Here is a 10586-nt window from a genome sequence, read left to right on the forward strand (position 1 = left end):
TATTTTGTGTTGTGACATAATCAATCTGCTGCATTTTATTTCTAGTACTGTAACAAAAATTTCATTGCTGTACCAACACAGACTAATCTGAAACTAGTGTTTAAAGGTATTTTTAAAATTTGTAACTTAGGATTCTTTCTGAACATTTTTCTAATGAATTCCTCAGAAATTTGATGCCAAAAGCTGAAGCCACTTTTTAATTAACCAACCTTTGACATGTTATGAAAGCTGAAGTTGAAGAGAAATTTAGATCCTCAACCTTGTAGAAGGAAAAATATTCTTGTTACTGAAATCAAAGGTAATTTTTTGGAAAAATTCTGCTTAAAGCAACCAGTTCTTAAAGCAACGTGATGAACTCTTGTCAACACTTCAAATGTAAGAGCTATCGGGACTAAAGACCAAATGAGAAATTAATGTCTCACCAAAAGAATCAGCCTGTGGGAAGTCAGCCAAGTTTTACACTGGGCCAATTCCATTTACTTAAAGTCTAGGAAACCCAAATAACAACAGAAGAAACAAAGGGAAGAAATGCATGTGGGAGGACTCGGTTTGTTTCTCTCACAGTATAATGAGAAGAGTACTTGGCATGGCTTTGAGAGACCTGCAAGACTACGGATTTCAGCTCCATGATTTGGTTCTTACAAGACCTTAGACAAGTTACTTTTCTGGACCTCAGCCTTCTTTTGCAAAACAGAGAGTTTTGGAAAAATTCCTAACAGATTAAGAAGATCAAAGCACTTTCAATAGGGAACACATATAATTTTCAAATGAAGGTGCTCTACCACAGAGAAGACTCTTGGCAAGGTCTGGAGACATTTTTAATTGTCACAGCTGGTAAAAGGTAGTTCACAGTTATTTATTGAATGATGGCTGTGATGAGGTCCTGCAATATACAGAGCAGCTTCTCACAACAAAGGGCTGTACCATCTACAAAATCAACCATATTGAGACCAGAAACTCTGTTCTATACTACCTTTTATAATTATCACTTACTTTTGTGTGGCTGGCTACTATTGCTTCTGGCTTCACTGCTGTGTCCTCTCTTAACTGTGTTTTGTGTTTTTAGGTGTTGTCTTTTATAGACAAACTACAAATAATGCAACCACCATAATTGCTTCTCTAGTACCAGTAATATTCTATTTTATCACTCTTTTCTACCATGTACTGACCACATGTCTATGATGGAAAACTATGACTTGAACATGCTAAACCTACAAAGGATATCTAAATTTTCAATTGTGTGTCCTATATTCTCTGTTTCACAGGAAGTATTGATGATCTATGGTTCAAAAGGAAGACAGTAGCCTGACAACCAAGCAACAATTGGCAGAATAATTTTGCTGGCTTAAAGACCCAGAGAGCAGCTCTGTGAATGACCATTAACAGGAGATTACTTTAGAAACTCAGAAAGGCCAAACAGCAGTTTCATTAAGCTGGTGAAATTGTCCATATAGTTTTGCTTTTCCTATGTCTAAGTTTCTCCTGAAAGTAGGGTTTGAGAAGGTGAATTGCACGAACAGGGATGGAAGCTTTTTGAAACCAACTCTCAACAATGTTGCTGAGGGCACATGGTGACATATTTCTCTGTAGAGGTGAAGAATTAATGAAAGAAAATAGGAATATATGTCCTTTGCAAGTGGCTCCACAGTACACACAAATAAATGAAAACAAAAAGTATTTTATCTCCAAATTGGCCCAAAAAATCCATTTAGTTTAGCTAATGCCTTAAGAAAATGGAACTGTTAATACAATGATTTTTAAAAATGTATTCACACTGATTCACAGTGATTTGGACTTTGTCTAAACATAAAAACTTGTTTGACTGGTTAAGATGGTCAAGAAGCCCATGAATAGAGATCATTTGGAGAGATGGTGCTCTTTTACTCTTTTGGAGATAAAATTTTAACCTGACTCTAAATGAATCACAAAATTATGGTCTCTCTAAAATTATTATAGGTAATTATGAATACTCAATTAATTAAAAAGAAATGCCTTCATTTGCTTAGTGGACAGGGATATGAAAAATAAGAAGTATACATGCGATTCAATAGACTTATGATTAAATCCAGATGATTCAGTCAAAAATACTATTCAAAGCAAAAGCTTTTTGTCCAAATGAAATCATCCTCTGTACTCAGTCAATGCAGAAGGTCCCTTAATTTCCCTGACATATGAGGGAAGTACATTTGATGGTCAACTATACACAGAGTATATTCATTTTTAACAGATTGTCAGATAAGAGTTGGAGCACATCTTAAAATATTCTTGGCAGGCCTGTGAACTTGCATCATTTGTAGCTAAGTTACCTAAAATATTTAAACACTTTAAAATAAAACTAATCCCTGCACCAGTGGGTTGAAAACTTTTCCTATCCCCAAGGCACTAAAATAATACCCTTTCAAATGGTAGGTGAAGTATTTTAGGCGACAGCTCTTTAGTTATAACAAGGCAAGTCAATTTTTAGGAATTAGAGATGCTAATCACAGTGTCTCAAGATGTGCATTGCTGGGGAGTGAAATGTAAGACCACAAACTGACAGGATCGCAATGTGCTATGCTCCCAAGAAGGAGATGTAAATGGGAGGGAGACTTAGCTTCCTGGTCCTTCTGTGGCTTGATCTATCATAAAGGTCAAGATAATTGGCCACATACAGCAAAATCAGCACCATGTGCTCTCCCCCAGACTAGTAGATAAGCATAGAAACTCAGCTCCCTGCGGGGCTAAGTGGTGGCTAGCCCAGGTGGAGGAGGAGGAGAAGGTCCGAAAATATGCATGTAAGAACACAAGGCACTGTAATGATGCCATCAAATTTAGCATTAAATATATTTTACAATCAATGGCGATACCACAGGCTGCCCCCAAACATGCATGAAATACTTCCATGGTTTTTAATGGACTGTATACTCTCATGGTTATGTCTTTCTAGGGTTTTTAGACTTTAAAAGCTCTCAACGTTATAAAGGTACATGTGTTAACCAATGAAAGTGCAATACAAATACAAACATGTTTGGGTTCAATGCCATTATTCAAATATGAACATACACAGATTCAATTTCCCTTATGAGTTCCTATTCCTCTTAGGACCCAAAGTTAGGCTTTCTAAAACAAAAGGTTTCAGAAAATCCACATAATGATAATATAACTGACTAAAATTCGCTAAAAATAATTATGAATCTGCATATCTAATGCATCCTATTCAAGAGATTGTCAAAGGCATGAATTTATTGAAAATACAATGTTCATATTGACAAAGCCAACAAGACTGTCAGTTTGTATCAGTGTGTGTACGATGGTTGAACCGAGGGCTAGCTTCATGGTGTGGGATCCATACAGCACCTCAGGATCCTGTGTTTGCTTTGAGGTTGTGCTGTTGCTGTCTTAAAATTCTTAGCCCTTCTACAAACAAAAATCCCTGCATTTATTTTCCCTTTGTGCTGTGATCCACAGATTGTGTAACTGGTCCTAAGTGTGTGAACAATTGAATCCCCACATAAGTGCTTCTGACCTAGACTTTGAGGTAACTATAAGAACTATTGCCCTTCAAGGATAACTTAAGTGAAACAGGAGGAGGCTATCCTGAAAAGGGAGAACATTTTGGGGAAGCTAGCTGAAAATGTAAAGGACGAAAAATAATTATGGATTTTGAAGGAATGATTGAATCTTTCCACTCCCAGGAAGTTGAGCTAAAATCATAATGTAGAAACACAGCACTTTGATTGCTAACCAGAAGTCACTAGGGGGAAAAAATCCAATGTCTGAACCATAGGACATTGAGAAGCAAATTAATTTGAGTTCTTTTCTGAAGTTCGTTTAAAAGGACTAACTGGAATCGTTTCAAAGAGAGCAACTAAAGGGCTGCTGACGTATGCTCAAGTTGGTCCTAATTAGCACTCTGGTAGGTTTGTCGTAGCACTCCTGAGAGTAAGTCTAAGCATAAAACCACGCTCATGTATTAGCAGCGATTAAAAGTGTGCCAGTGAGTGGGAGTAGGTAAGATTATTTATTTTGTAAAATGGAAGAGCTATGTATGCAGAGAGAGCTCACAAGAGAAAATGTGGGCACTTTTCAGGAATGTATGGGGAAAATAACTGAAAACAGTATGAAAAGAGTATTATAATGTACAAAGAGCTCAGAGGAGTTAGTGAGGACTTACTACAGGGGCACTAATGAGCACTAATAAGCTCTCCAGGATTTGAGGCCTAAGGCTATTAGTGTATTAAAAGTTCTCACCCTTGTTCACAATAGGTTATATCCAGACAATCCTCCTTCTAGGAAGATAAATGGTCCTGAAATGCAGAACAATGACTAATGTATGTATAGTGCACCATAATTTACATACATGATCTTCTATATAAGAGATTTATTATGCATATAACATCCCTGTAATGTGCATAGCATAATACCACTTGACAGAAGAGATAATGAGGCTCAGAAAAGGAAAGTAAATTTCCTAACATCACGAGTTAGGAGGTAACAGTCATCATATTCTTAAACCTGTGCTTCTCCTACCAACAGTATAAAGAGCTGGAACAAAATATGTTCTCATGTTTAAAAAGTCAAGAACAATATGAACCACAGGGCCTCTTCTGAGGTCTTCCTCTTCTATATTCCTTCTTTTTTCTCATCCACTATCTATTCATCCATCCATATCCAGGCAAAAGTAAACTTCTGGCTGAATGTGAGTGTTCAAAAGATGATCAGTACACCTCAAGTTTTTTTTGTAGACGTGCTCTTACTAGACAATGTCTCTCAGGGATGCCCCTTTCAGGGTGACCATTCTCCACTTATGCTACCTAGAGTACAGTGACTGGGACTAATAGAGTGTGTGACACAAGAGGCTCTCATGTGCCTTTCAGTATTATGACTGGTGTGGCCATGAAAGGCAGCTAACACGAAGTGGAGTTGTGTGGTAAAACAAACTCACGTTTTGTAGCCAGCTGCCTCTGCTGTGCCCCAAGTCTTCCCTCCATCCTGATCCTACTTCACATTCACTTTAATAACACTTAATTTTTAATTATGATGCTTATCCAGAACTTACCATGAAATACTTTAATAAGGAATTTTATCAAAGAAAAATAAAAACAAATAAATAGAGAAAAGAGGACTGGGGACTTAGCCCAGTGTACAACATTTACCTTATATTAATGAGGCTCTAGTTTTGCTCTCCAAAATGGAAAAAAAAATGTCAAAGAGTGAATAGTAGGAGAGGTAAAAGTATTAGAAGTTTGCCTGATGAGAAGTTTCTACCCCAGGAGGGAAAGACTGAAGTACTAGAGAATTTCTGTTCTCTATTCCTAGTCTGGCATTTCTAATAATCTATATTACTACCAGTCTTTTCACTTCTAATTGACAAAAGAATTCCTAAACAAAGGCTTATCATCCTTTAGACAGATTATTAATGACTGCTTTGGACTGTAGCACTTGACTTAAGGCAGAAAGATGAGAAGACAAGTTCCTTAAACAGGTAACACAAGAAACCATCCTTTTCTTTCTGGCAATGTGTTTTGATTGAAAGTGAACATGAGGAAATTTAGGCAAAAAGACAAAGTATGTACCTTTTCATTTTTTTACTATTCCACTGACTGCATCTTGGCTTCTGATCCTTCCACTGACCTTGAACTCACCAAGGTCAACAACAGTCTTGTCTCTGACATTATTTACCAATCTTTCCTTCTTGAGCTACTTTTGTTCTACTTTCTTGACACTGTATATATACTTCTGGTTGTTCACATAGCTCTTTGGCTACACATCTCTTGCATGCTTTGGTTCCTCTGTCCTCTGAAGACTGCATTATGTGGAGATTTATCCTAGCCTTGGATTGGTTCCCATATGCCCTTACCTGTCACCAAGCCACAGTTACTCCATGGGAATGAATCTAATCATTTCATCACAGTATTGTGTTTAATCTGAGATTGATTCCTGCATGCATACCTGCAAATTGGAAATTGCTACCAGATCTCTCAATTCTACATGTGCCTAAATATGAACTGTTTCCCATTGAATTTCCATTCTTTTCTGAGCCAGAGTGAAAATACCAACTTGGTCTTGACTCTGCTCTTAGGTCCACAGTGTCCAGAGATCCAAGCACTGGACTCCTTCAACCACTCTAATCTATTACTAAATCCTGTAAAATTTCCCTTTAAAATCTCTCCCTACGTCCCCCATTTCTTTCTATCTAAACTTCTTTTCTTGGTCCTGGTCCCCTACTAAGCCTTCTTTCTATTTTCCCCTATATTTGCCCATGATACCAGAGTGTGCTTCCTCCATGCAGACTTGATTATTCCTTGCAACTTTTCCCATCTATCATACTTTCCAAGCTCCAGATAATTTAGCTCCTCCTAACTCCACAACCTGACATCTCCAACTTTTCCCAATCTTAATGGCTCAGCCACATTTAATTTTCTTTGCATATTTCTTGCATTGTCATTCTCCTAGACTTTCACACATTTGATTACTTTTTTTCCTGAAGCTTCTTCCCTGAGTATTTGTTCACTACTCTTCTTGTTTCCATTTGGAGAGTATTTCCTTCTAGAAGTCTTTCCTGAGCCCCTCTCTCAGTGTCTCATCTCAGGCTGAAGCACCTCCCCTTTGTGTTCCTGTGGCCCCTAAATTGCCCTTATTACCAAGACATCACATTGAGATTCAGCTGTCTACTTCCTAATCCATAGCCTGGTCAGGTAATGCTACATGTGGGTAGAAGTTTGTCTGTTACAGCTCAGTGTGTGCCTACTAAGTGCAATTGAAGGAATAAATGAACTTGATGGTTAAACTATTTTTAAAATTCTAAATGGCAAAGTCAAATCAGATTTTTTAGTGCAAACTATACAATAAAATAGACACCAAACAAATCCTCTGATGCTGGAACCTTGACTCTGAGAGATATTAATCTTGAAGTCTGAAAATTTGTATGTATTCATCATTAATAAGAACTATGTGGATGTGGTTGGTGACATTGGCCTGCCATTCCTAAGCATACAATAGGCCTATTCTGTTGGTAAGAGTGAGTAGCAAAAAGAAAGGCACAAGGGAGTCAACAGTGTATGGGGCCACGTATGGCAAAAACCTCTATTTCTATGGCTTTGGATTATTTAACTCCTAACCACCAATAGCACAATAATTCCTTCTCTTTTGCAGCAGATTCAGGATGTCATGCAGGCTCACGCTTTTGTCTGGATCCCACTCTGCTCAACCTTGTGGCTCTTAATACTAGAGCTTAAAGTGTGGTTCACCTTTTTGATGGGCAGGGTGACAGAGCTTTTGACCTGTTCTGCTTGAGACTGCCAAAATTTGGGCGGCCCTACCCATAAGGGCTTATTGGGAGACTAAAATCTGGCTACCAAGGCAGAGAAGTGAAGTGCTTTATTTACTATAACTTAAACTCATTTAGTTTAAATTTCAAAATTAGACTCAACAGAAAACATTTAAATATCTTTGGAATAACTTAGGTAGGTTTATTTATTCATCCAGCTTGAAATTCTATGTAATATAAGCCAGCTTTTTATAATAAAAATTTAGCTCTCCAATTGAGATGTGTATACGGAAAGCATAACATATATACCATATTTTGAAGCCCTTGCACAAACAAATAAAGCATCTCATCTTGTTTTTATGTTGATCATATGTTAAAATATTTTAGAAATACAGCATTAAAGAAAATAGATTATACAAATTTAGTTCATCTATTCATTTATACCTTTTCAAATACCTCTACTGGAATATTTTGAATTGTATGTGCAGCTCTCCTTAAATTTCATTTGACAGTACTGCCTTTGGGCCAGGCTGGGCCTAGATTGAGATGTACAAGTGAGATAGTTTTTAACCCTATCTGTTTTGTCATGCATGAAAAGAGTCAGTCTAAAATTAGTAACAATTCCACTGAGTAGCTAGCCTTTATTTACTACTTATTAATCACCAGATATTGCCTTAAATTCTTTATAGGTGAGCAGTTATCATATCCACTTTAATTCCCACTGGAAGGATGGAGAAACTGCGGCATAGAATTGAAGGGGTGTGTAATTGACAGAACCAGGATTTCAATGCAGAAATACTTGATTTAGGAATGTTCTCAACCAGAGGAAAGGTGAGGTTATATACAACAGCACTACTTAGTACTAGAGACTCAGGTTGATCATTTCTCTGAGCTAGCTGCAAGGAGATGGTGTGACAATCATTAGTGCATAATTTCACTGAATAGGGGAACCTGCTGCATGCTCTGACACTGAAAGACAAGGAAATTTGCTCTTAATACATAGTTTGTATATACAAATACATGAGCTCTGTTTGTCAGGTATTGTTTAAATCTCAGAAATGTAAGTGAACTCATGAAGCTATTTTAGACAATAATCACAATAATTCATTTGCCACAAGCCTTAAATTGTTTGGGGTACAAGTGGAATTCACTTCCTCTATAGTCAAACGCTCTAGCTTGGATTTTGATTGTCTCCCAAAGCCCCATGCATTGAAGGCTCGTCTCCCAGGTGCAGTGCTACCGTATTAGGAGACCATGGAATCCCTAAGAGGTGGGGCCTGATGTAAGGTGCTCAGGTCATTGGGTCATGCTCGTGAAGAAGACACAAGCATCCTGCCACCCTCTTCGCTCTTGTTTTGCCTTCTCTACCATGTTGCTGTGATGCACTGTGCTGCTGCAGGCCTCAAGCAATGGGGCCAAGCAACCTCAGACTGAGTGCTCTGGAACCATGGGCCAAAGTCAACTTTGAGCCCTTTAAGTGGATTCATCACAGGAATTCATTACAGTAAGGGAAAACCGACTGTAAAGCCACTGGCAAAATATTTTCACTAGTATGTACTTAGTATGCTTTTACAGTTACATTTGCAAGTACTTGTACTTATTTACTCATCCATTCATTCCTTAATTATTAACTCACTGCAATATCTTCCAAGCACTGAATATACAATGGAAATAAAAAATAACAAAATGGAAATAATACACAATCTAAGAAAGGAATTAGCTGGAGAAAAGAGGCCTGAGAGATCATGTATGTGAGGATTTACAGCTATGTGCACTCAATGTCCCTCTGAGCTACAAACAAATTTATTTTTGTTTTTATAAAATTTGAAAGTTGTATTTGAAAAATGTGTAGTTTGTCATTTTATGCAAGTTTATATTCCTATGGCACCAATATCTAGAACACACAATTTTCCTATTGGTTGGGTATTATAAAATTGGAATTGCAACCTGAAAGAGAACAATGGAATCTGAAAGGTACAACAGATACTGGGAAAAGGGAATGAACTTATTCAGGAGAAAAGTTACTGGATTGAGGAGAAGGACAGGAGAGGCAGTGGGGGAAAGAGATTTGTTTATGCATGTAAGCAGGATGGTTTGGAAAACTGTACTGTGCATTTCTGCTGGTCTATGGAACAGAACAGGTAACACTTAATTTGTTTTGTCTCCTTTTTTCAATTGTACTTTTCTTAATTTCTTATACATTTCTTTCATTTTCTCTTCCTTCTTCCAATGTTACATGCTTATATGAATAACTAGTTGGAAGACAACACTATGTACTACAACAAATACTGTGAAATTCATGTTACTTTGTTAAGTGAAATTCTGTATCACTTGTAATTTTTTCTGTTTTAATTCTAATTTGTACTTCTAAAAAAATTGAAATTACAAAAGATTCAAAACTTGATCTCAGCTGCTATGAAAAGAAGGTGACCTCTGAGAGAAAACAGATTCCAAGAATAACCACGCAGAGGGTGGAGGAAGGACTCTGGAAACACAACTTCATAATAACTTCAGGCATCTCATCTAATGACATTATAATTTGGTTCTCACTTATTGGGTAATGCAGCAGACAGCTTCCACTATCATTTGTCTAGCACCCATTAAGTATTGTCTTGCTTATTACAGTTAGCATTGTGCCTTGGACAATGAATGAGATGGGGAGAACCATTGAAAGCACATGAGAAATAAGCCTTAATGACAACAAACAATTTGTCAGACATTCTTTTCATTCAGCTTTAACATTTGGGTGCCATAGAATGAATTGAATGATATAACCCATCTCATTCATCATCCAAACCCCAGAACAAATTGCTAAAGACAAGCTTCTCCAGCAGATTACCTGACTGGTGATTATATGAAGCCATGGAGGAATTTATGATGAGTGAACATTAAAGCCGACAAGTGATGCATCAGTCTTTTAGGTCAGTTGCTTTCACTGGACTTGATAGAGATTGCAAACTTGTATCCATACTTAAAAGGAATCATATGACACATAGATGGAAATTAATTACTGAGGTCATGTTCTACAACATTTATTCATTCAACAAGCACGACATCAGCACTATTCAAGGGTGCTAGCTTCTTTTGGGAGCTTAGAGACAACAACTTCTGCTTAGAATCATCAAGTTAGTAAGTAGCGTGCTCGCTTTGGCAGTACATATACTAAAATTACAATGATACAGAGAAGATTAGCATGGCCTCTGCACAAGGATGACATGCAAATTCGTGAAGCGTTCCATATTTTTCAGAAAAGGCTTTTGACAAAGTCCAACACTCATTCATGTTCAAAGTCCTACAGAAAATTGGAATAGATGGCCTCTACTTCAATCTGGTAAAA

At 37.3% G+C, this 10586-nt stretch overlaps 1 non-coding gene across 1 annotated transcript; it reads left to right on the top strand.

Moving 5' to 3' along the window:
• The first annotated feature begins 10387 nt into the window (after positions 1 to 10387).
• Positions 10388 to 10494, top strand: LOC111813598. Its single transcript, XR_002818808.1, has one exon. It is a non-coding gene; the product is annotated as a U6 spliceosomal RNA (small nuclear RNA).
• The last annotated feature ends 92 nt before the right edge of the window (positions 10495 to 10586 follow it).

The sequence above is a fragment of the Octodon degus genome, unplaced genomic scaffold (genome assembly GCF_000260255.1).
Source record: "Octodon degus isolate 3935 unplaced genomic scaffold, OctDeg1.0 scaffold00203, whole genome shotgun sequence".
In the NCBI taxonomy this organism is placed as follows: domain Eukaryota; kingdom Metazoa; phylum Chordata; class Mammalia; order Rodentia; family Octodontidae; genus Octodon; species Octodon degus.